At 40.4% G+C, this 25,933-nt stretch overlaps 3 long non-coding RNA genes across 4 annotated transcripts in view; 1 reads left to right on the top strand and 2 right to left on the bottom strand.

Annotated features, from left to right (window-relative positions):
- LOC309485880 overlaps positions 1–25,933 on the top strand; it is a 157,905-nt gene that overhangs the window by 71,253 nt on the left and 60,719 nt on the right. The window lies entirely within an intron of this gene.
- LOC309485912 lies at positions 5,944–7,613 on the bottom strand. The gene is made up of 4 exons (XR_014201332.1): positions 7,289–7,613; positions 6,982–7,146; positions 6,763–6,820; positions 5,944–6,670 (listed from the first exon to the last, which is right to left on the bottom strand). It is a non-coding gene; the product is annotated as an uncharacterized lncRNA (long non-coding RNA).
- Positions 9,355–25,933, bottom strand: part of LOC309485861 — a 39,470-nt gene continuing 22,891 nt past the window's right edge. The window contains exons 2-7 of one of the 2 annotated variants that reach the window (XR_014201273.1): positions 11,040–11,130; positions 10,519–10,567; positions 10,330–10,414; positions 10,149–10,230; positions 10,021–10,054; positions 9,355–9,937 (exon numbers count right to left, since the gene is read on the bottom strand). This is a non-coding gene — a long non-coding RNA (uncharacterized lncRNA). Of the gene's footprint in view, positions 10,055–10,148; positions 10,231–10,329; positions 10,415–10,518; positions 10,568–11,039; positions 11,131–25,933 lie in introns of both variants that reach the window. The other variant, XR_014201272.1, reaches the window with a different exon arrangement.

The raw sequence follows: 25,933 nt of genomic DNA, 5'->3' as shown, positions 1-25,933 counted from the left end.
AGGATTAGGCCTTAGTTAAATTAGGATATTTAAGTAGCTTTTTTAAATGTACTTCAGAAAAAAAGAAGGAAAAAAAAACATTACTGGTGTGCATATTGAGACAAAACAATGGCCCTGAAATATTTTAAGATATGTCAGTGCAAGTTGCTTCCAGTTAAGACAGTTCAAAAATGCATTTTAGTCAGGGACTATCTTAAGCCTTTTCTGTGGAACCGGGGAAGGGAAGGGAAGGTTTGCATGACAGTTTTGCTGACAAATAAACAGGAATATCTCAGTACACGTAACTAAGAGAAAGAGTAAACATTGTTCTAACATATTACCAACATTGTAAGAATAGCGGGTTAAAAATCTGCAACCCTTTGAAGGATAGCAATTAGGACTTTAAACTCATGACTTGGATTATCTTATGGACATTACTTTGTTGCCAGAAGATGCTCTCCAGTGAATAGCAGTCGCCTCTGGCTGATTAAAGGATATTTCGCGATTGTATAACCTTGAACATGCATTTTTTGTAAAGCTGCTATGAAACAATTTGTATTGTGAAAAGCACTATATGGTTTTACTATGGTACAACTGTACCAACCATGTTATTTATTTATTTATTTATTTTTCAAACCATGGTTCAACTAGTAATATTGCTGTAATAATTGCTGTAAAATTATGGTAATCATGACTATAAACGTATGTTTTTAAACCTTGGTTGTTGTGAAAGCATGGTTCATTTTGTTAGCAACTATGGTTTTACTGCAAATGCTGTGGTAAAACCATGGTTAATTTTCATAAGGGTACAACTTATCCTATAATGTCCTTGACAAATAGTCACATTGGATAAAAGAATCTGATAAATGTAATGCAAATGTATCCATTTCATCTGTTCACTGAAAATTAATTTAATAAAAATTAATTTGCAACTGCTATTGAAACTGGTGTACATTGCTTTTTTTATCCATTATAGTGAATTTTGGTTAGCATGAGTAACTGATTATAAACCGTGGACCGACCGTGGTCCGCCAGAAAACACTTATTATAAACCAGCGGCACGATAGCGGACCACCGTCGGGAAAGCGGCGGCTGCCGCTGGAGGTCCGCTAGAATAACGATGAGCAAAACGCCAGTGATCCGCCGGCGGCGTCCGCCGGTGGGCCGCCAACTTTGCCACCGGTGGTCCGCCACTGGCCCGCTGGACTCATGTTAGCTGGGTGTTTATCTTTAATTCCGGGGTTCTTCCCAGCTAGAAATGTTACGTTCCCAGGACGTTCTCAGAACGTCCCCACTGGTGTCAAGGACGTCGCCTAGTAACGTTCCGGGAACGTTCGGAGACGGTCATGATGTGGAGTTCTTTAAAGGGTCGGAGGACGTTATTATGCGGACCTTCACGGAACATTCGGGACGTTCTCGGGACGTTTAGGGGACCATGTTTTATTTGGAAATGTAATGTTTCCAGGACGTTCTCAGAACGTCCCCACTGGTGTCAAAGACGTCGCCTAGTAACGTTCCGGGAACGTTCGGAGACGGTCATGATGTGGAGTTCTTTAAAGGGTCGGAGGACGTTATTATGCGGACCTTCACGGAACATTCGTGACGTTATCAGAACGTTTAGGGGACCATGTTTTATTTGGAAATGTGATGTTCCCAGAACGTCCCCACTGGTGTCAAGGACCTGTAGGGACCTATAGGGAACCAAACTAGAATACACTTGTTCTTGCAGAACCTTAATCAGGAATAAGCATGCACGTTTAACACATTCAAAGATAAAACACAAAGCAGGGATCCATCATTTATTTATTTATTTTGTGTGAACAAAAACAGATTATAAATAAATTATATATTATATATAATTATATATATATATATATTTATTATTTTAATATATATATATAAATTAATATGGTCATGCATAGGAGGCATATAGGCCAGTAGGTTACAGTCCAGCTTTCGTTTGGTTCTGTCTTGACCATCACCCCAAAATGGACTCAGGAGCTGAAATTAGAAGAATACACACCACAAAGGGATATAACTCCAGACACTGTATTCAATCTTAAATGCATAAATAATAGTGGTAATAAATCGCGCGTATTCTGTGTATAGTGAGCAGTGGTGCTGAGCACATTCATACAAGAAGTGACGACACCCAACATCACTTAGAGCACCTTTAAAAGTATAACATTTAAAGTCCCTTAAATTAACGAAATGACTTGAAAAAAAGATTTGTTCATTTTGATGAACGAGAACAAACAAGAGAGTCAGTAAAATTATCCGGACTTCCCATCACTAAGACTAAGCTGCACAGGTTGTTGCTGGGATCCTCTTCCACTCCTCCATAATGACATCACAGATCTGCTGGCTGTTAGACACATGGCGCTTCTCCACCTTCTGCTTCTGGAAGAACAGTGTTATAAGTGAACTGTTATGTGAACAGTGAACAGAAGAACTGTGACTTCCTTCACAGTTGCTCATTAGGGTTCAGATTTGGAGAGATACTGGCCACTCCATCACCTACACCTTTATCAAGGCAGTTGTCATCTTGGCGGTGTGTTTGGTGTCGTTATCATGCCGTTAATACCAATACTGTATGTTTGACATTAGTTGAAAGTTTTACTTACAAGTCATAGAGTTCACAGCGCCATAGAGATGTTGATCTGCTCCAACTCTGCTATTGTGCAGGCCATCAGCATGGAAGGATCTAGGAACACAACAAACCGCTTGCCAGGTTTATTTAAAGGCAAGGAAAATAGAAAGAATAACATACAGAAAATAATTTCTTAAATTAGTATAACAGAATTTATGTTTTTAGGTTTACTTATTCATATTGCTCCAACAGTGTCACTTACGTTTGGATGTTAAAACCTTCTTAAAATAAATTAAACAAATACAATAAATAAGAAAACAGATGCATGGTGATATAAAGTTAGGTGAAAAACATTGTGAGAAAATGGATTTAAAGTTATTTAATGGGCTTTCTCAGTTTACCTGTGTCTTTCTCTGGCAGCAGCTTGTTATTTTGTTGCTGCTGAAATCACAGATCATTTGTTTATCAATATTTGTTTACCATTGAGCTAGTTTCAGCCAATTTTAGCGCTCCATGTAAGTGACGTCACCGATTAACAGCACATATGTTTCTGTTAAATAATACATACGTTTATGTTAAATAAATGAGCTCCCTTCCAAGCAAAACCCTTAACAAAACTATTAAAAACATCTAATCTACATATAAGATGTGATTAAAACCCCAAACTTTCATAAACAAAAGCTCAAGCCAGTTAGCCTACGTTACCTTTTCTGAAAACGGTTGAGATGCTAACGGATTTTTTTTTCGAAGACAATAAAGCATTTCTATAAGTAAAAATTCAACAGAAGCGTGTCAATTACAAATAAGATAAATGTCAAGCACACTTGTGTGTATTATTGTGTGATTTAAGAAACTAAACTCACCTGAAAGCAATAAAAACACCACGAGAGAGGGTTTAGCTGCTCGTCAGTTGCAGTGGTGGCCCGCCGTTTCCATGGCGACTCTACGCCGCTCCAGTGTTTGAAAAAGCATCTCGGACGTTCACGAGCACGCGCATTAAAACACGTCAAAGTCACGCACGCAGCATTTACAAACATAAACATCTAGAATTAGAACATTACATAAATACAATTCGTATAAAAAAAATATTTAAAAAAATATATTATTATTAAAAAAAATTGAATTATTTAATTGGAAGGGTAATTATAACAACATAAATTGATTTTGCACTAAATCCTAATTGTAATCGTATTGCCCATATAAAAGAGTTGTTTTTAATTTTCTATACTGATACTGCCTCGTTCAAACTCCTTTTTTGGTTCTGTTAACGTCCCGAATGTCCTCTTTGTAACGTTGTTGTGTGACCATAATAACCAATATCGAACGTCCCCCTAAAGCAATAAAGGGAATGTTATTATATGACCAACAGAGGACCATGCGAGAACGTTCTGTTAACGTCCCGAATGTCCTCTTTGTAACGTTGTTGTGTGACCATATAATAACCAATATGGAACGTTCCCCTAAAGTCACATTGGGAACGTTATTATATGACCAACAGAGGACGTCCCGAATGTCCTCTTTGTAACGTTTGTTATGTGACCATAAAATACCCCAAATAGAACGCCCCCCTAAAGTCATATAAGGAACCTTGAACTGCAGCACTTTCATAACCAAAAGATGTTCTGTAAAGGTTCGGAACTTTCGTTACCTTTAGACAACTTTTAGGGAACGTTCCACAAGGTCGCGAGAACGTCCCCTCCTACGTGGGTTCCCACTGGCCCAGATAGCAATGAGTCGGCGGACCACCGTCGGCGCTCCGGCGGCAGTAGAAGCGGCAGAATGGCGACATCGCAAACACGTTGGACGGCGCACCGCCGGCGGCTGCCGCTTTTACCGCCTTCGTTCCGCGGCCCGCTGGAGGCAAGCGCTATTTTCGAGCGATCTGCCGCCGCTTATTCTGGCTATATATATATATATATATATATATATATATATATATATATATATATATATATATATACAGTGATGGGAATAACGGCGTTATAAATAACGGCGTTACTAACGGCGTTATTTTTTTCAGTAACGAGTAATCTAACTAATTACTGCTTCCTCCATTACAACGCCGTTACCGTTACTGTCAATACAAATGCGGCGTTACTTTAATTGAGCTCACTGAAGCGGTTTTCATCCGAGTAGGCTCTCTCTCAGCCATAGGAGCTGCAAAGTTTTTTTCTCTGGTGTGTGTGTGTTTATGAGGCGCGGGACTCGACAAAAGCGAGGCGAATGCCGCGAGCGTGCTCGACAGTGCACGAGAGACCGAGTGTGTCCGAGAACGCGCTCGACAGTGCGCGAGAGAGACCGAGTGTGTCCGAGAACGTGCTCGACAGTGCGCGAGAGAGACCGAGTGTGTCCGAGAACGCGCTCGACAGTGCGCGACAGAGACCGAATGTGTCCGAGCATAAATACTTTATTTATAAATAAATTACACATATCAGCATTTGAATAATCTCTGTAGCATATTGGTATCATATGCAATGTTTTAATTAGTTTATATAACATAAACTCCAAAATAGCCTGCAGGGAACGTTCAAACATATTTGTTTGACGGTTGTGAGCACGTGCGGCAAACACGACTAGAATTTGGCTAAAATAACCTCTGATGATGACGTTCTCTGTAGGTTATAAAAATAAACCCCCAAAAGATTATATTGTATTATTTATGTTGATACATTGTTCAGTATTATATTGAAAGCACTTTTTGTTAAACTTACTATTGTGAGGAAGAAAATACTTCAAGTAGGCTATACAGAATGTCTACCAGTTGTAAAGGTGTGTGAGTTTTATTTTAATTATATGCACTAGTGTATGTGTATGTATATTTTTATTAGGCTACTATTTATTTATTTTTGGTACATTTCTTAAGAAGCATCATTTATTTTTAGACTTATTTGTTGGCCAGTTGTGGTCTGTGCAATAAATATTAAAAGTTCTAAACCATCTATTGTTTTATTGTTGCACTATAGTAATGATAATATTTTAATATTTAAGTTAATAGGTGTCTCTCACATTGTCCCACAGCAACATTAAAATAGTGTAGATTAGGGTACAATGTTTTATAATAATAAGATGTTCTATTTAGTGTCAATTTCATTAATTTAACATTTCATATTGGGGGTATCCAAGAAATGTCTTATATTTAAACTTTTTTGTTTTTTTTAAGTAACGCAATAGTTACTTTCCCTGGTAATTAGTTACTTTTTTAATGATGTAATTCAGTTACTAACGCAGTTACTTTTTGTGAGAAGTAACTAGTAACTATAACTAATTACTTTTTTTAAGTAACTTGCCCAACACTGTATATATATAATATTTAATATTTAATATTTATAGCATGCAGTTTATCAAGAATAATGATTGCTCAAACCAGACAAATATCCATTTGGCATTTTTATTCCACATTTCAAAGTACATTAACTGTCATTTAAACAAGGTGTCAGATCACTGAAACATAACAGAAAAATAAATAAATCAATATACTAACATGCAGGTTTCTTATTAAATTTTGGTAAAAAAAACAAACAAACAAACAAAAAACAGCCTTACAAGCAAATTACAACTCTTACAATAATTGTTCATATAAAGAGGACCGCTCTAGGGTGAAAAAAATCACCTGTAAACATTATGACAAGTAAAGAGAATACTTGATACGAAATAATGTGCAGGATACCAAATAAATCAAAGTATGACATCACATTTACAAGCCATTTCTAACAATAGGATAAGTGGTAGAAATTTATAGTAAAGCTCTGGAGTAGAATAGACCATTATAGCTGCAATGCTGACCTGTGGCACAAGGACTTACAAGCATTATTTGAAAAAAGAAAAAAAAAGAAAGTAATTTCCACAGTTAGTGAGTATAGTGTGACACTTCTGACTTCTTTAGGGGTCTTGATGTTACTGACTGCAAGATAAAGAAAGGATTCCAGTTGTCAGTGATTCTGGGGTGTCAGTAGTCAGCCTAAGTGGTCGGCTGTGGGTCCCTCTCAGCTGTGCGGTGCCTTTTTCTGCCTTCACGGTCAGATGCTCCTTTCAGGTAACGCGAAACATTAACCTAGACCGCTTCATCAGTGGCATCCTGGGTTGCCAGGTTCTTCCGGATGGCTAATTTAGAAAATACAGATCTGTCATTTCATTTGAATCGCATGAGGCCATACACATCTACTTAAATATAATTAAAAAAATATCCAACTTACTTTGAACAATGGTCTAAAGGAACATGTCTCTAAAACATGCTTTATCCCCTACACCAAGCTGAAAATCCAAAAAATTGTTACAAATTACATCTCTCTGAAGCTTCTCATAAATAAATAAAAAATGTGAAAGGCTAAGGATTCAGACTGTAATATATGCAGAATACAATCTTAAATTTTACTTTTTAGATTACTCTATGGCGTTATAATCAGCAAACTTACAAATTGTTCCTGGAGCTTTTTATCCTGCTTCAAACTGTTGTCAAGACACGGCAAATCTTCCTGGGTGTGTAGGGGGAGTAACAGATCCCCTGACAGGGATAACTCCAACAGACACAACATCGCCAAACTCTGCAAGACGTCACAGCATAAGGGTCTGATCTGCACCTACAGGGTTTCCCAGAATAAAATAGTCAGTCCTGGTCCCTCAACTACTAAACTATGACATTTATATCTAGGTCTACTACATGTACAGGTAGCCCCAGTGGGAATTAAACCAACAACCACAGGTGCTGTTTGCAAGTTGTACCTGATTGCCCAGTGCAAGCAAACGTCTTCAACATTGTTTGTTGAACTTGCTTCACCTGGGGCTCGTTCTTCGTACGTCGCTTATTACATCCGAGATCAAATGACACATCCAAGATGATATCATCGTGCTAATCATGATCTGGCTAACTCGGTTCTTCGAACACACTTGCCGGATAGGATTAGTATCGCTGGATTGAGTTATCTGAGATAATTGCGCGTTCATGCGCTGGGTTAAAAGGGGATATGTATCGATAGTAGAAACATTGATCAGCAACGCTGCTATTGGCTGTTCAGCGTGGCCAAAGAGCGCGCTCAGTTTTTCTCCTCAGCAGTTAATTCGGAATTTTAATGTTTAACCAAAATGCCAGGGAACACCTCAAAGTCTGCAAAAGCCAGGAGAGAGGGCTGGCAAAAAGTAGCAGACAATTTAAATCCGTAAGAAGTGGCCACGTTAGATGTTTTTATCACTTAATAGCCTATATTTTTGTATTTTAATAGTTGCATAATTACTTTGTTCATTGTAATGTCAGAGTCACCACAGTAGAACATGGGAACAAATAAAAGTGAAGTACAAAAATATACTACATAATGGTAATTTTTAGTTATATTATAGTCTCTTTTATAAAAGGCACTGTTAAATAAATGGTTTTCTGTTTATAAAAGCAATCAAGAAAAAGATCTTAGTAGCCTACACTGTAAAATATTTTTTGCTGCATTAAATTAAGCCCGTATAGTCATTTCAACTGTTAAATCTCGAGTAATGATGAATTGCTTTGACTTGTGAAAGTGAAAACTGATAAACTTAGGTTAATGTAAAAATATTTTGCCCTGAGTTATTGATCATATTTTTCCTGAGTGTAGTTCATTGTAATGACATTGTGTTTTCCTCTTTTGTGCACTTTTACATAATATACCAACACTTGTATCTGTTCCCAAGAAAGTGGTGGCTGAAATATGTGCAGTAAGTGGACATTTTCTAACTTTTCAAAGGAAAGAAAGTATAAGACTTTGTAATGTCCATTTGTTTCCATTGCACTGGACAGTGAATAAACCCTGTCAGATAACTGTCATATGGAGGAACTAGCCTACCTGCAAGTGCATAAATAACTTTACTTCATTTATACTTGTATGCTTTATGGCAGCAATATAAGTTGCAGGATTCCACATCTACAGAAAGGCCTACGGAAGAGTCTGCACAGACAGAGGAGACATAGGCCTACAGGTGGGCAGTGGATAGACAACTTTTCCTTTTTATTTGTTGCATGAGGCATGTGTCTAATATCTCTTGTTGCAGGCATTTGACCACTGGCTTTTCTTTACAAAGAACAATTGAAATAAAACTCAAGGAACTAAGCATATTTGTCTTTTATTAAACATTTAATGAAAAGTGTTTTTTCTCTTTTTTTGGCAATGTTGTGTAATATGGCACATGCAACAATGTCACGGGCCCTGTCAGGTGTGCAACCCTTAGACTTTTCCGACACTGAAATCTTCCCTTTAGTTAGCCAAAGTTCATTTCATTGTGTGCCCTTGTCCTGGCAAGAGCTGCATTGTAACTGGTTTGGGTCAGGGAATGGGGTCATAAAACAATGTCATAATCACCTATGAAGAAATGCAGTTCTGTTAGGATCAGCATAAGTGTATGTAATACAGTGAGCTTGATATTTAATTGTGGAACTTTCCTTACCACTTTCAAATAATGTGCATAAATGTGAATTTCTGAAAATTCTTAAGTCATGCACAGATCCTGGCCATTTTGCTTTCACATTTGTGATATGGAAGATTTTAGTCAACTGCCTTTTTTAATTTGATATAATATTATTAATCTGGAATATTAAGAATCCCAATAGTAACTGGGCTGCACATTTACATTGTGAACCCCCTTTCTGTTCACATAATCCCCTTCATTGAGGCCTTGATGGCAGTCTATGGTAGCCTATAGTCTATGGTACCAATCACGTTAGTGAAGCCTGAGTGACATACTGTAATCGGCATGGTCATGATGGCATGATCTTCATAAAAAATTATGATAGCAAAAAAAAAAAAAAAAAAAAAATGCTTTAAAAAAAACTGCTTTACAACATTGGGTCTTAAGTGGCTTGGAAATGCCACAAAAAAACCTAAAACTGTTTTTTAAACCTAAAAGCGCCAGGTAAACTCCGAATGACACGACAGACAGCACTTTCCATCAAGTTCTCCGCATCTCCAATAGTGTAAAAGGAAAGAGCCACTCGCAAATAATCTTAGGGCAATGCAAACAGTTTGTGCTGTAGTTAAAGCCCGACTCCGACAAGTCGAAAATAAATGTGCGTTTCCAGCAATTTTATAATGTAAACGACAATCTCACGAGTCACGAAAAAAAATATACATCTCAGAAAGTGCACTATCGCGCTGCGCTGGACTTCCCCATGGACTTCCCGTATCAGCTCCGCTTAATAAAGCTGCCATCTAATCCTGTTTACATGAAATAAGCCTGCTCCCGAGCAGGTTCAAGTTTGCGCACCTGTTGCTATGACAGCAAGTCCAGGATGAGCGTCGAAGAACCAAACAATCCAAGATCATGCCAAATCGTCAACAATCAAATCCAGCTGAGTTAGCGACGTACGAAGAACGGGCCCCTGCTCTTGAAGTAAGCCGCTGTCATCCGAAGCTACAAAATGAAAGGCATATGGTAATTTTGGACTTACATCACACACAAAAAAGTACAATTTAAGAAACAGTGCAAGTTCTCACCTGCTCGTGCATTGCTTTCCCTCAGGGCTTGGTTCTACATTTAAAAAATTAAATAAAACAAACAACTAAAGGCACTATTTTCAATACTGTTAAAACACTGGACATTAAGACATAGGGCTAGAATATACCTTCACAGCTCAAAACTTCATGCTTGACACGAGATGCCATTGGAGTACAAGGGCCAACAATAGAGCAATGACTTTCTCCCTCCTATTGATAATCATTGACATGTAAAAATATGTTTGAAGTTATTGCATACATTTAATGAATTGGACTTAAATGTAACACTTAGCACAACGTATTACATACCTCCAGAGTTTTCACCCATATGCTGCCAGGGTAAATTTGAGCATTTTTGAGCATGCCGGGGGAGTAAAGCTTAGTACTTGATGAGCTGGGGGAGCAAACATAACAGCTTTAATTTCAATGCAGAGTATTGCATATTCAGTAATGAAACAATAATTGAACTGTGCAAAGCTAATGGAATGTACAACACACCTCAACACCTTTCATCCAGAAACTGCTGCAGCGAATCCCATCAAGTGTCCTAGTGAAAAATAGATTATGATTAAAGGATTCATCATCTTAAAGTCAGCATGAAATCAAATTTTACATTTGATTTTTATATGTAATATTGTAGTGTTTATGTAAATGATTCATCTGTGCACTTCATTTTTTATTTTTTTATTCATGTACCCTTATATTTTTTTATTCATGTACCCTTATAATCTTTAATCAAATACGTTACCCTTCCCTCCCCCCTCGAAACGACTTCTCTTCTGGTCATGTGCAATGGCGTGAGGGCGTGGCAACTCCCCTCAAACCATTAGTCTGCTATGAGCAGAGATGGAGAGGAGGAGCGCTAGAGTAAAACCCTGCTCCTCTATTCAATATTCCCTTTCACTTGGAAATACATCACAACACTGGAGAAAAGTCGTTTGTAACTTCCGGTTCATGCCAACTTTAAATAGAAGCAATAGTTTCCAAGACAAAAAAACTTCACAAATAACATCACTTACTTGTACTCAAACTCTTGGCGGATTCTGGATTACTGGGGAGAAACCTGGTTCTAAGAAAGAGGAAACAGAAATTTGATGATAATAATAATAACTAGAATGTACATTTCCTGAAGAAAATGTGAAGTGGTGCTTGCAGTGGCAACATTCGCTACGGTGTTATACATGATTGCATACGAGCCAACAACCATGTCTGTACGATGTTGTGGAGCTGAACTATGGCTTCTGTTTGTTGCAATATGGTTGCTAGGTAGCTTTAAACGGTTGCTAAGGTGTGGTTACACAGTTAACCCAACCGTGGTTTCCCAACCGAAACAAACAAGCACACCCCAATGTCTATACTATGTTCTGGTGCTGAGATATAGCTCATTCATGTGTTTGTACGGTTGCTAGGGTACGCCAAATGGTTGCTAAGGTTTGTTTATACAGTTTATGGAGTAATATTTAAAGAGTATTTGCAGGTCTGGGTCAAAAAATGCCCAACTCTGTGTTTTTACAATGTTTTGATGCTGAGATATGGCTTGTAAATGTTGTTCAGTGGTTGCTAGGGGCCTGTAACTGGTTGCTAGGGCGTGGCCATGAAGTTGTTATGTCACTGCTTATTGGCTGCTTGATAGGATGAATCAAAAGAGCCCAACCCCAAGCCTCTATGACCTTCTGAGCCAAAGATATGATTTAGCAAATTTTGTGCCTATGTTAAGTCTATGGGACATTTTTCGGCTAATTTTTCGCCCACCAGACGAACATCGTACACCCGATCGCTTATAAAAGTCATAGCACACCTCTCCTCAATAAACCGGTCGATTTGACACCTCATTCAGGGGTCTGTGACAAACGGTGTGGGGCGAGTTACGCGCCAAAGTTTTGTCTAGGTGAATAGTAATCACAACACTAGAATGTACATTTCCTGAAGAAAATGTGAAGTGGTGCTTGCAGTGGCAAAACTCGCCACTGGGCAGATGCTAACACAATTAACATGTTGTGATACCATGATATACCACCTTTTAGCATTATTTACCACGATTTACCATGTTTCTAAGATGATTTACTACGATTTACCACATTCCAGCATGATTTACTATGATTAACATGTTGTTAAAATGATGCTAACATGATTAGCATGTTGGTAGCATGATGCTAGCATGATTAGCATGTTGCTAGCATGCTTTTAACAAGATGTTAGCATGATTAGCATTTTGCTAGCATGTTTTTAGCTAGATGCTAACATGATTAGCACGTTGCTAGCATTATGCTAGCTTGATTAACATGTTGTTAGAATGATGTTAGCTTGAATAAAATTTTGTTAGCATTATGCTAGCTTAATTAGCATATTGGTAGCATGATGCTAGCATGATTAGCATGATGTTAGTATGATGCTAGCTTGATTAGCATGTTGGTAGCTTGATGCTAGCATTATTAGCATGTTGCTAGCATGTTTTTAACTAGATGGTAACATGATTAGCATGTTTCTAGCATGATGCTAGCTTGATTAGCATGTTGCTAGCATTATGCTAGCTTGATTAGCATGATGTTAGCATGATGCTAGCTTGATTAGCATGTTGGTAGCTTGATGCTAGCATGATTAGCATGTTGCTAGCATGTTTTTAGCTAGATGCTAACATGATTAGCATGTTGCTAACATAATGCTAGCTTGATTAGCATGTTGCTAGCATGATGCTAGCTTGATTAGCATGTTGCTAGCATTATGCTAGCTTGATTAGCATGTTGATAGCATGATGCTAGCTTGATTAGCATGTTGGTAGCATAATGCTAGCATTATTAGCATGTTGCTAGCATGCTTTTAACAAGATGTTAGCATGATTAGCATTTTGCTAGCATGTTTTTAGCTAGATGCTAACATGATTAGCACGTTGCTAGCATTATGCTAGCTTGATTAACATGTTGTTAACATGATGTTAGCTTGAATAAAATTTTGTTAGCATTATGCTAGCTTAATTAGCATATTGGTAGCATGATGCTAGCATGATTAGCATGATGTTAGTATGATGCTAGCTTGATTAGCATGTTGGTAGCTTGATGCTAGCATTATTAGCATGTTGCTAGCATGTTTTTAACTAGATGCTAACATGATTAGCATGTTTCTAGCATGATGCTAGCTTGATTAGCATGTTGCTAGCATTATGCTAGCTTGATTAGCATGATGTTAGCATGATGCTAGCTTGATTAGCATGTTGGTAGCTTGATGCTAGCATGATTAGCATGTTGCTAGCATGTTTTTAGCTAGATGCTAACATGATTAGCATGTTGCTAACATTATGCTAGCTTGATTAGCATGTTGCTAGCATGATGCTAGCTTGATTAGCATGTTGCTAGCATTATGCTAGCTTGATTAGCATGTTGATAGCATGATGCTAGCTTGATTAGCATGTTGGTAGCATAATGCTAGCATTATTAGCATGTTGCTAGCTTGATTAGCATAATGCTAGCTTGATTAACATGTTGCTAGCATGATGCTAGCATGATTAATATGTTGCTAGCATGTTTTTAGCAAGAAGCTGTTGCCAGGTGGTTGCTAGAGTTTTCTGGGTGGTTGCTAAGGTGTTGCTAGGCAGTTGCTAAGGTGTTCTGGGTGGTTGCTAGGCAGTTGCTAGGGTATTCTTGGTAGTTGCTAGGGCGTTGCTAGGTGGTTGCTAGGGTGTTATGGGTGGTTGCTATGGTGTTGCTAGGCAGTTGCTATGGTATTCTGGGTGGATGCTAGGGCATTGCTAGGCAGTTGCTAGGTGTTCTGGGTGGTTGCTAGGCAGTTGCTAGGGTGTTCTGGGTGGTTGCTAGAGTTTTTTGGTGGTTACTAGAGCATTTCTAGACGTTGCTAGGGTGTTCAGGGTGGTTGCTAAGGTATTTTTGGTAGTTGCTATGGTGTTACTAGGTGGTTGGTAGTTGTCAAATATGGTTACTATGGAGTTTTTATAGAGTTCTTAAAATCTTTAATAACGAGTTCCTTCAGTACGGCACTCGGCCTGCGGCCTCGTGCCTATGGCCGAATAGGCACAAGCATGGAGCAATATCGCAAGGCTACGAGTGTGATATTGCTTTAAAAAATGTAAAAAAAATGTTTTTATATTATTTATTGGTTTAGGGTGGTTGCTAGGGAGCTCAGAGTGGTTGCTAGGGTGCTGTAACTGGTTGCTAGGGTGTGGCTATGAAGATTTTAGGCCATTACTTATTGGCTGCTTGATAATATAAATCCTCTGAGGGAGAGAGAGAGGGAGAGAAACGCAGGGGTGTCAGGCCCTTTGGAGTGGTGTGTGTGAAAACGGCAGTTGGGATTCAAATGTTTTTAGAACTCCCCATGCAAAGTCAATGGGACTTTTTTGGCCGCTTTTTCGTCCGCTGTGCGAACATCGTACACCCGATCGCTTAGAAAAGTCATAGCACACCTCTCCTCAATGAGCCGGTCGATTTGATGCCTCACTCATGGGTCTGTGACAAACGGTGCGGGGCAAGTTATGCGCCAAACTTTTGTCCGGAATAATAAGAAGAAGAAGAATAATAAGTATGAGCAATAACAATAGTGGTGCTTTGAAAAGCACCACTAACTAGAATGTACATTTCCTGAAGAAAATGTGAAGTGGTGCTTGCAGTGGCAAAACTCGCCACTCGGTTGCTAGGGTGTTGTACATGATTGCATACGAGCCAACACCCATGTCTGTACGATGTTGTGGAGCTAAAATATGGCTTCTATATGTTGCAATATGGTTGCTAGGTGGCTCTAAATGGTTGCTAGGGTGTGAATACACAGTTACCATGGTGATATTTACAGACTGTTTTCCAACCTAAACTAATGAGCCAACCCCCATCTCTATACAATATTCTGATGCAGAGATGTAGGTCTTGTAAAATAGTTGCTAGGGTACTCTGTTTGGTTGCTATGGAGTTGCTAGGCAGCTGCCAATGATGAAACTCCAAAGGCTTCTTGTCACTATGAATGATATAAACCAACTCCCATGCCTCTGTGAAATTCAGAATGGATAATATCCCTCTTTGGATTTTGGTTGCTAGGGTACTCTATTTGGTTGCTAGGGAGTGGCTTGGCAGCTGCCAATCATGAAACTCCAAAGGCTGCTTGTCAGTATGAATGATATAATCCAACTCCCATGCCTCTGTGACATACAGAATGGAAGATATCCCATTTTGGATTTTGGTTTCTAGGGTACTCTGTTTGGTTGCTAGGGAGTGGCGTGGCAGCTGCCAATCATGAAACTCCAAAGGCTGCTTGTCAGTATGAATGATATAAACCAACTCCCATGCCTCTGTGACATACAGAATGGAAGATATCCCTCTCTGGATTTTGGTTGCTAGGGTACTCTATTTGGTTGCTAGGGAGTGGCTTGGCAGCTGGCAGTCATGAAACTCCAAAGGCTGCTTGTCAGTATGAATGATATAAACCAACTCCCATGCCTCTGTGACATTCAGAATGGAAGATATCCCTCTTTGGATTTTGGTTGCTAAGGTGCTCGACAATGGTTGCTAGGGATGGGCTAGGAAGTGTTGAGGTGATTCATGATTGGCTGTTTGCTGCCCCGAGTCAAATGAGACCACCCTCATGTTTCTATGACAATTCAGTCCGGAGATATCCCTTTGATCTCTTTCAATGGAAGTCTATGGAACTTGTTGCTAAGGTGCTCTAAATGGTTGCTAGGGCATGGCTTGATAGCTTCACAATGATCCTGAGAGACTGATTGGTCGTCTGAGTAAAATGAGCCCGCCCCCTTGTCTCTATGACACTGTGATCCAGAGCTACGTTCAATACAAAAACCTTATGTAATTTACCATAGTAGGAAAAACACATGCTATGGTGTAGGACGGCCCATTTCATGGGCCGTCCTACACCATAGTAAGTCAATGGGAAACTTTGGGCAGCTCCTGCCCCCCAGGGGTGCAACTTTTACCCCATTGTGAGGTATGTTCTTACAGAGCCTGTCAGCCTCTTCAAATGTGGCAAATCACACGTTTCTGCGAAATCCTCACTCAGAGCTACGAGTCATCAAAGTTCGTCGCAATGTTAAGTCTATGGGATTTTTCGACCGCTTTTTCGCCCCTGGGGCGATCACCGTACCCCCGATCGCTTATAAAAGTCATAGCACACCTCTCCTCAATACGCTGGTCGATTTGACACCTCATTCATGGGTCTGTGACAAACGGTGCGGGACGAGTTACGCGCCAAACTTTTGTGTGGAAGAATAATAATAATAACTAGAATGTACATTTCCTGAAGAAAATGTGAAGTGGTGCTTGCAGTGGCAAAACTCACCACTCGGTTGCTAGGGTGTTGTACATGATTGCATACGAGCCAACAACCATGTCTGTACGATGTTGTGGAGCTGAAATATGGCTTCTATATGTTTCAATATGGTTGCTAGGTGGCTCTAAACGGTTGCTATGGTGTGAATACACAGTAACCGTGGTGATATTTTACAGACTGTTTCCCAAACGAAACAAAAGAGCCAAACCCCATCTCTATACGATGTTCTGATGAAAAGACATGGGTCTTGATAAACGGTTGCTAGGGTACTCTGTTTGGTTGCTATGGAGTTGCTAGGCAGCTGCCAATGATGAAACTCCAAAGGCTTCTTGTCACTATGAATGATATAAACCAACTCCCATGCCTCTGTGACATTCAGAATGGAAGAAATGCCTCTTTGGATTTTGGTTGCTAGGGTACTCTGTTTGGTTGCTATGGAGTTGCTAGGCAGCTGCCAATGATGAAACTCCAAAGGCTTCTTGCCACTATGAATGATATAAACCAACTCCCATGCCTCTGTGACATTCAGAACGGAAGATATCCCTCTTTGGATTTTGGTTGCTAGGGTACTCGGTTTGGTTGCTAGGGAGTGGCGTAGCAGCTGCCAATCATGAAATTCCAAAGGCTGCTTGTCAGTATTAATTATATAAACCAACTCCCATGCCTCTGTGACATTCAGAATGGAAGATATCCCTCTTTGGATTTTGGTTGCTAGGGTACTCTGTTTGGTTGCTATGGAGTTGCTTGACAACTGCCAATGATGAAACTGCAAAGGCTTCTTGTCACTATGAATGATATAAACCAACTCCCATGCCTCTGTGACATTCAGAATGGAAGATATCCTTCTTTGGATTTTGGTTGCTAGGGTACTCTGTTTGGTTGCTAGGGAGTGGCTTGGCAGCTGCCAAACATGAAAGTCCAAAGGCTGCTTGTCAGTATGAATGATATAAACCAACTCCCATGCCTCTGTGACATACAGAATGGAAGATATCCCTCTCTGGATTTTGGTTGCTAGGGTACTCTATTTGGTTGTTAGGGAGTGGCTTGGCAGCTGCCAGTCATGAAACTCCAAAGGCTGCTTGTCAGTATGAATGATATAAACCAACTCCCATGCCTCTGTGACATTCAGAATGGAAGATATCCCTCTTTGGATTTTTGTTGCTAAGGTGCTCGACAATGGTTGCTAGGGATGGGCTAGGAAGTGTTGAGGTGATTCATGATTGGCTGTTTGCTGCCCCGAGTCAAATGAGACCACCCTCATGTTTCTATGACAATTCAGTCCAGAGATATCCCTTTGATCTCTTTCAATGGAAGTCTATGGAACTTGTTGCTAAGGTGCTCTAAATGGTTGCTAGGGCGTGGCTTGATAGCTTCACAATGATCCTGAGAGACTGATTGGTCGTCTGAGTAAAATGAGCCCGCCCCCTTGTCTCTATGACACTGTGATCCAGAGCTACGTTCAATACAAAAACCTTATGTAATTTACCATAGTAGGAAAAACACATGCTATGGTGTAGGACGGCCCATTTCATGGGCCGTCCTACACCATAGTAAGTCAATGGGAAACTTTGGGCAGCTCCTGCCCCCCAGGGGTGCAACTTTTACCCCATTGTGAGGTATGTTCTTACAGAGCCTGTCAGCCTCTTCAAATGTGGCAAATCACACGTTTCTGCGAAATCCTCACTCAGAGCTACGAGTCATCAAAGTTCGTTGCAATGTTAAGTCTATGGGATTTTTCGGCCGCTTTTTCGCCCCTGGGGCGAACACCGTACCCCCGATCGCTTATAAAAGTCATAGCACACCTCTCCTCAATACGCTGGTCGATTTGACACCTCATTCATGGGTCTGTGACAAACGGTGCGGGACGAGTTACGCGCCAAACTTTTGTCCAGAATAATAAGAATAAGAACTAGAATGTACATTTCCTGAAGAAAATGTGAAGTGGTGCTTGCAGTGGCAAAACTCACGACTCGGTTGCTAGGATTTTGTACATGATTGCATACGAGACAACAACCATGTCTGTACGATGTTGTGGAGCTGAAATATGGCTTCTATATGTTGCAATATGGTTGCTAGGTAGCTCTAAACGGTTGCTATGGTGTGGTTACACAGTTACCATGATGATATTTACAGAATGGTTTCCCAACCAAAACAAACCAACACACCCACATGTCTATACGATGTTCTGGTGCTGAGATATAGCTCATTCATGTGTTTGTACGGTTGCTAGGGTACTCCAAATGGTTGCTACGGTTTGTTTATACAGTTTATGGGGTAATATATAAAGAGTATTTGCAAGTCTGGGTCAAAAAATGCCCAACTCTGTGTTTTTACAATGTTTTGTTGCTGAGATATGGCTTGTAAATGTTGTTCAATGGTTGCTAGGGCGTGGCTATGAAGTTGTTATGTCACTACTTATTAGCTGCTTGATAGGACAAATCAAAAGAGCCCAACCCCAAGGCTCTATGACCTTCTGAGCCAAAGATATGAATTTGCAAATTTTGTGCCTATGTTAAGTCTATGGGACATTTTTCAGAAAAATTTTCGCCCGCCAGACGAACATCTTACACCCGATCGCTTATAAAAGTCATAGCACACCTCTCCTCAATAAACCGGTCGATTTGATACCTCATTCAGGGGTCTGTGACAAACGGTGTGGGGCGAGTTACGCGCCGAAGTTTTGTCTAGGTGAATAGTAATCACAACACTAGAATGTACATTTCCTGAAGAAAATGTGAAGTGGTGCTTGCAGTGGCAAAACTCACCACTCGGTTGCTAGGGTGTTGTACATGATTGCATACGAGCCAACAACCATGTCTGTACGATGTTGTGGAGCTGAAATATGGCTTCTATATGTTTCAATATGGTTGCTAGGTGGCTCTAAACGGTTGCTATGGTGTGAATACACAGTAACCGTGGTGATATTTTACAGACTGTTTCCCAAACGAAACAAAAGAGCCAAACCCCATCTCTATACGATGTTCTGATGAAAAGACATGGGTCTTGATAAACGGTTGCTAGGGTACTCTGTTTGGTTGCTATGGAGTTGCTAGGCAGCTGCCAATGATGAAACTCCAAAGGCTTCTTGTCACTATGAATGATATAAACCAACTCCCATGCCTCTGTGACATTCAGAATGGAAGAAATGCCTCTTTGGATTTTGGTTGCTAGGGTACTCTGTTTGGTTGCTATGGAGTTGCTAGGCAGCTGCCAATGATGAAACTCCAAAGGCTTCTTGCCACTATGAATGATATAAACCAACTCCCATGCCTCTGTGACATTCAGAACGGAAGATATCCCTCTTTGGATTTTGGTTGCTAGGGTACTCGGTTTGGTTGCTAGGGAGTGGCGTAGCAGCTGCCAATCATGAAATTCCAAAGGCTGCTTGTCAGTATTAATTATATAAACCAACTCCCATGCCTCTGTGACATTCAGAATGGAAGATATCCCTCTTTGGATTTTGGTTGCTAGGGTACTCTGTTTGGTTGCTATGGAGTTGCTTGACAACTGCCAATGATGAAACTGCAAAGGCTTCTTGTCACTATGAATGATATAAACCAACTCCCATGCCTCTGTGACATTCAGAATGGAAGATATCCTTCTTTGGATTTTGGTTGCTAGGGTACTCTGTTTGGTTGCTAGGGAGTGGCTTGGCAGCTGCCAAACATGAAAGTCCAAAGGCTGCTTGTCAGTATGAATGATATAAACCAACTCCCATGCCTCTGTGACATACAGAATGGAAGATATCCCTCTCTGGATTTTGGTTGCTAGGGTACTCTATTTGGTTGTTAGGGAGTGGCTTGGCAGCTGCCAGTCATGAAACTCCAAAGGCTGCTTGTCAGTATGAATGATATAAACCAACTCCCATGCCTCTGTGACATTCAGAATGGAAGATATCCCTCTTTGGATTTTTGTTGCTAAGGTGCTCGACAATGGTTGCTAGGGATGGGCTAGGAAGTGTTGAGGTGATTCATGATTGGCTGTTTGCTGCCCCGAGTCAAATGAGACCACCCTCATGTTTCTATGACAATTCAGTCCAGAGATATCCCTTTGATCTCTTTCAATGGAAGTCTATGGAACTTGTTGCTAAGGTGCTCTAAATGGTTGCTAGGGCGTGGCTTGATAGCTTCACAATGATCCTGAGAGACTGATTGGTCGTCTGAGTAAAATGAGCCCGCCCCCTTGTCTCTATGACACTGTGATCCAGAGCTACGTTCAATACAAAAACCTTATGTAATTTACCATAGTAGGAAAAACACATGCTATGGTGTAGGACGGCCCATTTCATGGGCCGTCCTACACCATAGTAAGTCAATGGGAAACTTTGGGCAGCTCCTGCCCCCCAGGGGTGCAACTTTTACCCCATTGTGAGGTATGTTCTTACAGAGCCTGTCAGCCTCTTCAAATGTGGCAAATCACACGTTTCTGCGAAATCCTCACTCAGAGCTACGAGTCATCAAAGTTCGTTGCAATGTTAAGTCTATGGGATTTTTCGGCCGCTTTTTCGCCCCTGGGGCGAACACCGTACCCCCGATCGCTTATAAAAGTCATAGCACACCTCTCCTCAATACGCTGGTCGATTTGACACCTCATTCATGGGTCTGTGACAAACGGTGCGGGACGAGTTACGCGCCAAACTTTTGTCCAGAATAATAAGAATAAGAATAATAATAAGTATGGAGGATAACAATAGTGGTGCTTTTCAAAGCACCACTAATAATAATAAGTATGGAGGATAACAATAGTGGTGCTTTTCAAAGCACCACTAACTAGAATGTACATTTCCTGAAGAAAATGTGAAGTGGTGCTTGCAGTGGCAAAACTCGCCACTGGGCAGATGCTAACACAATTAACATGTTGTGATACCATGATATACCACGTTTTAGCATTATTTACCACGATTTACCATGTTTCTAAGATGATTTACTACGATTTACCACATTCCAGCATGATTTACTATGATTAACATGTTGTTAAAATGATGCTAGCATGATTAGCATGTTGTTAACATGATTAGCATGTTGGTAGCATGATGCTAGCATGATTAGCATGTTGCTAGCATGCTTTTAACAAGATGTTAGTATGATTAGCATTTTGCTAGCATGTTTTTAGCCACATGCTAACATGATTAGCATGTTGCTAGCATTATGCTAGCTTGAATAGCATTTTGCTAGCATGATGCTAGCTTGATTAGCATGTTGCTAGCATGATGCTAGCTTAATTAGCATGTTGCTAGCATGATGCTAGCTTGACTAGCATTATGTTAGCATGATGCTAGCTTGATTAGCATGTTGCTAGCATGTTTTTAGCTAGACGCTAACATGATTAGCATGTTGCTAGCATAATACTAGCTTGATTAGCATGTTGCTAGCATGATGCTAGCTTGATTAGCATGTTGCTAGCATGATGCTAGCTTGATTAGCATTATGTTAGCATGATGCTAGCTTGATTAGCATGTTGGTAGCTTGATGCTAGCATGATTAGCATGTTGCTAGCATGTTTTTAGCTAGACGCTAACATGATTAGCATGTTGCTAGCATAATGCTAGCTTGATTAGCATGTTGCTAGCTTGATTAGCATTATGTTAGCATGATGCTAGCTTGATTAGCATGTTGGTAGCTTGATGCTAGCATGATTAGCATGTTGCTAACATGTTTTTAGCTAGACGCTAACATGATGAGCATGTTTCTAGCATAATGCTAGCTTGATTAGCATGTTGCTAGCATGATGCTAGCTTGATTAGCATTTTGCTAGCATGATGCTAGCTTGATTAGCATGTTGGTAGCATAATGCTAGCATTATTAGCATGTTGCTAGCATTATTAGTATGTTGCTAGCATGTTTTTCAGCAAGATGCTGTTGCCAGGTGGTGGTTGCTAGGGTTTTCTGGGTGGTTGCTATGGTGTTGCTAGGCAGTTGCTAAGGTGTTCTGGGTGGTTGCTAGGCAGTTGCTAGGGTATTCTTGGTGGTTGCTAGGCAGTTGCTAGGGTATTCTTGGTGGTTGCTAGGGCATTGCTAGGTGGTTGCTATTGTGTTGCTAGGCAGTTGCTATGGTATTCTGGGTGGATTCTAGGGCATTGCTAGGCAGTTGCTAGGGTGTTCTGGGTGGTTACTAGGCAGTTGCTAGGTGTTCTGGGTGGTTGCTAGGCAGTTGCTAGGGTGTTCTGGGTGGTTGCTAGAGTTTTTTGGTGGTTACTAGAGCATTTCTAGACGTTGCTAGGGTGTTCAGGGTGGTTGCTAAGGTATTTTTGGTAGTTGCTATGGTGTTACTAGGTGGTTGGTAGTTGTCAAATATGGTTACTATGGAGTTTTTATAGAGTTCTTAAAATCTTTAATAACGAGTGCTTTAGTACGGCACCCGGCCTGCGGCCTCGTGCCTATGGCCGAATAGGCACAAGCATGGAGCAATATCGCAAGGCTACGAGTGTGATATTTCTTTAAAAAATGTTAAAAAAATGTTTTTATATTATTTATTGGTTTAGGGTGGTTGCTAGGGAGCTCAGAGTGGTTGCTAGGGTGCTGCAACTGGTTGCTAGGGTGTGGCTATGAAGATTTTAGGCCATTACTTATTGGCTGCTTGATAATATAAATCCTCTGAGGGAGAGAGAGAGGGAGAGAAACGCAGGGGTGTCAGGCCCTTTGGAGTGGTGTGTGTGAAAACGGCAGTTGGGATTCAAATGTTTTTAGAACTCCCCATGTTAAGTCAATGGGACTTTTTTGGCCGCTTTTTCGTTCGCTGTGCGAACATCGTACACCCGATCGCTTAGAAAAGTCATAGCACACCTCTCCTCAATGAGCCGCTCGATTTGACACCTCACTCAGGGGTCTGTGACAAACGGTGCGGGGCGCATTACGCGCCAAACTTTTGTCCAGAATAATAATAATAATAAAAATAAGAATAATAATAAGTATGAGCAATAACAATAGTGTTGCTTTGAAAAGCACCACTAACTAGAATGTACATTTCCTGAAGAAAATGTGAAGTGGTGCTTGCAGTGGCAAAACTCGCCTCTCGGTTGCTAGTGTGTGGTACATGATTGCATACGAACCAACAAACATGTCTGTACGATTTTGTGGAGCTGAAATATGGCTTCTATATGTTGCAATTTGGTTGCTAGGTAGCTTTAAACGGTTGCTAAGGTGTGGTTACACAGTTACCATGATGATATTTACAGACTGGTTTCCCAACCGAAACAAACAAGCACACCCCCATGTCTATAAGATGTTCTGGTGCTGAGATATAGCTTATTCATGTGTTTGTACGGTTGCTAGGGTACTCCAAATGGTTGCTAAGGTTTGTTTATAGAGTTTATGGGGTAATATTTAAAGAATATTTGCAGGTCTGGGTCAAAAAAATGCCCAACTCTGTGTTTTTACAATGTTTTGTTACTGTGATATGGCTTATAAAGGTTGTTCAATGGTTGCTAGGGGCCTGTAACTGGTTGCTAGGGCGTGGCAATTAAGTTGTTATGTCACTACTTATTGGCTGCTTGATAGGACGAATCAAAAGAGCCCAACCCCAAGCCTCTATGACCTTCTGAGCCAAAGAAAAGATTTTTCAAATTTTGTGCCTATGTTAAGTCTATGGGACATTTTTCGGCAAATTTTTCACCCGCCAGACGAACATCTTACACCCGATCGCTTATAAAAGTCATAGCACACCTCTCCTCAATAAACCGGTCGATTTGACACCTCATTCAGGGGTCTGTGACAAACGGTGTGGGGCGAGTTACGCGCCAAAGTTTTGTCTAGGTGAATAGTAATCACAACACTAGAATGTACATTTCCTGAAGAAAATGTGAAGTGGTGCTTGCAGTGGCAAAACTCGCCACTGGGCAGATGCTAACACAATTAACATGTTGTGATACCATGATATACCACGGTTTAGCATTATTTACCACGATTTACCATGTTTCTAAGATGATTTACTACGATTTACCACATTCCAGCATGATTTACTATGATTAACATGTTGTTAAAATGATGCTAGCATGCTTTTAACAAGATGTTAACATGATTAGCATGTTGGTAGCATGATGCTAGCATGTTTAGCATGATGCTAGCATGCTTTTAACAAGATGTTAGCATGATTAGCATTTTGCTAGCATGTTTTTAGCTAGATGCTAACATGATTAGCATGTTGCTAGCATTATGCTAGCTTGATTAACATGTTGTTAGCATGATGCTAGCTTGAATAAGCATTTTGCTAGCATGATGCTAGCTTAATTAGCATGATGTTATCATGATGCTAGCTTGATTAGCATGTTGGTAGCTTGATGCTAGCATGATTAGCATGTTGCTAACATGTTTTTAGCTAAATTCTAACATGATTAGCATGTTAGCATTATGCTAGCTTGATTAGCATGTTGCTAGCATGATGCTAGCTTGATTAGCATGTTGCTAGCATTATGCTAGCTTGATTAACATGTTGTTAGCATGATGCTAGCTTGAATAAGCATAATGCTAGCATGATGTTAGCATTATGCTAGCTTAATTAGCATGTTGGTAGCTTGATGCTAGCATGATTAGCATGTTGCTAGCATGTTTTTAGCTAGATGCTAACATGATTAGCATGTTGCTAGGATTATGCTAGCTTGATTAGCATGTTGCTAGCATGATGCTAGCTTGATTAGCATGTTGCTAGCTTGATTAGCATGTTGTTAGCATAATGCTTGCATTATTAGCATGTTGTTAGCTTGATTAGCATGATGCTAGCTTGATCAGCATGTTGCTAGCATGATGCTAGCATGATTAGTATGTTGCTAGCATGTTTTTAGCAAGATGCTGTTGCCAGGTGGTTGCTAGGGTTTTTTGGGTGGTTGCTATGGTGTTGCTAGGCAGTTGCTAAGGTGTTCTGGGTGGTTGCTAGGCAGTTGCTAGGGTATTCTTGGTGGTTGCTAGGGCGTTGCTAGGTGGTTGCTAGGGTGTTCTGGGTGGTTGCTATGGTGTTGCTAGGCAGTTGCTATGGCATTCTGGGTGGATGCTAGGGCGTTGCTAGGCAGTTGCTAGGGTGTTCTGGGTGGTTGCTAGGCGTTCTGGGTGGTTACTAGGCAGTTGCTAGGTGTTCTGGGTGGTTGCTAGGCAGTTGCTAGGGTGTTCTGGGTGGTTGCTAGAGTTTTTTGGTGGTTACTAGAGCATTTCTAAACGTTGCTAGGGTGTTCAGGGTGGTTGCTAAGGTATTTTTGGTAGTTGCTATGGTGTTACTAGGTGGTTGGTAGTTGTCAAATATGGTTACTATGGAGTTTTTATAGAGTTCTTAAAATCTTTAATAACGAGTTCCTTCAGTACGGCACTCGGCCTGCGGCCTCGTGCCTATGGCCGAATAGGCACAAGCATGGAGCAATATCGCAAGGCTACGAGTGTGATATTGCTTTAAAAAATGTAAAAAAAATGTTTTTATATTATTTATTGGTTTAGGGTGGTTGCTAGGGAGCTCTTTGTGGTTGCTAGGGTGCTGTAACTGGTTGCTAGGGTGTGGCTATCAAGATTGTAGGCCATTACTTATTGGCTGCTTGATAATATAAATCCTCTGAGGGAGAGAGAGAGGGAGAGAAACGCAGGGGTGTCAGGCCCTTTGGAGTGGTGTGTGTGAAAACGGCAGTTGGGATTCAAATGTTTTTAGAACTCCCCATGTT

Source organism: Leuciscus leuciscus (genome assembly GCF_965113295.1).
Source record: "Leuciscus leuciscus genome assembly, chromosome: 21".
NCBI lineage: Eukaryota > Metazoa > Chordata > Actinopteri > Cypriniformes > Leuciscidae > Leuciscus > Leuciscus leuciscus.
This window is presented reverse-complemented; position numbering and strand designations above follow the sequence as displayed.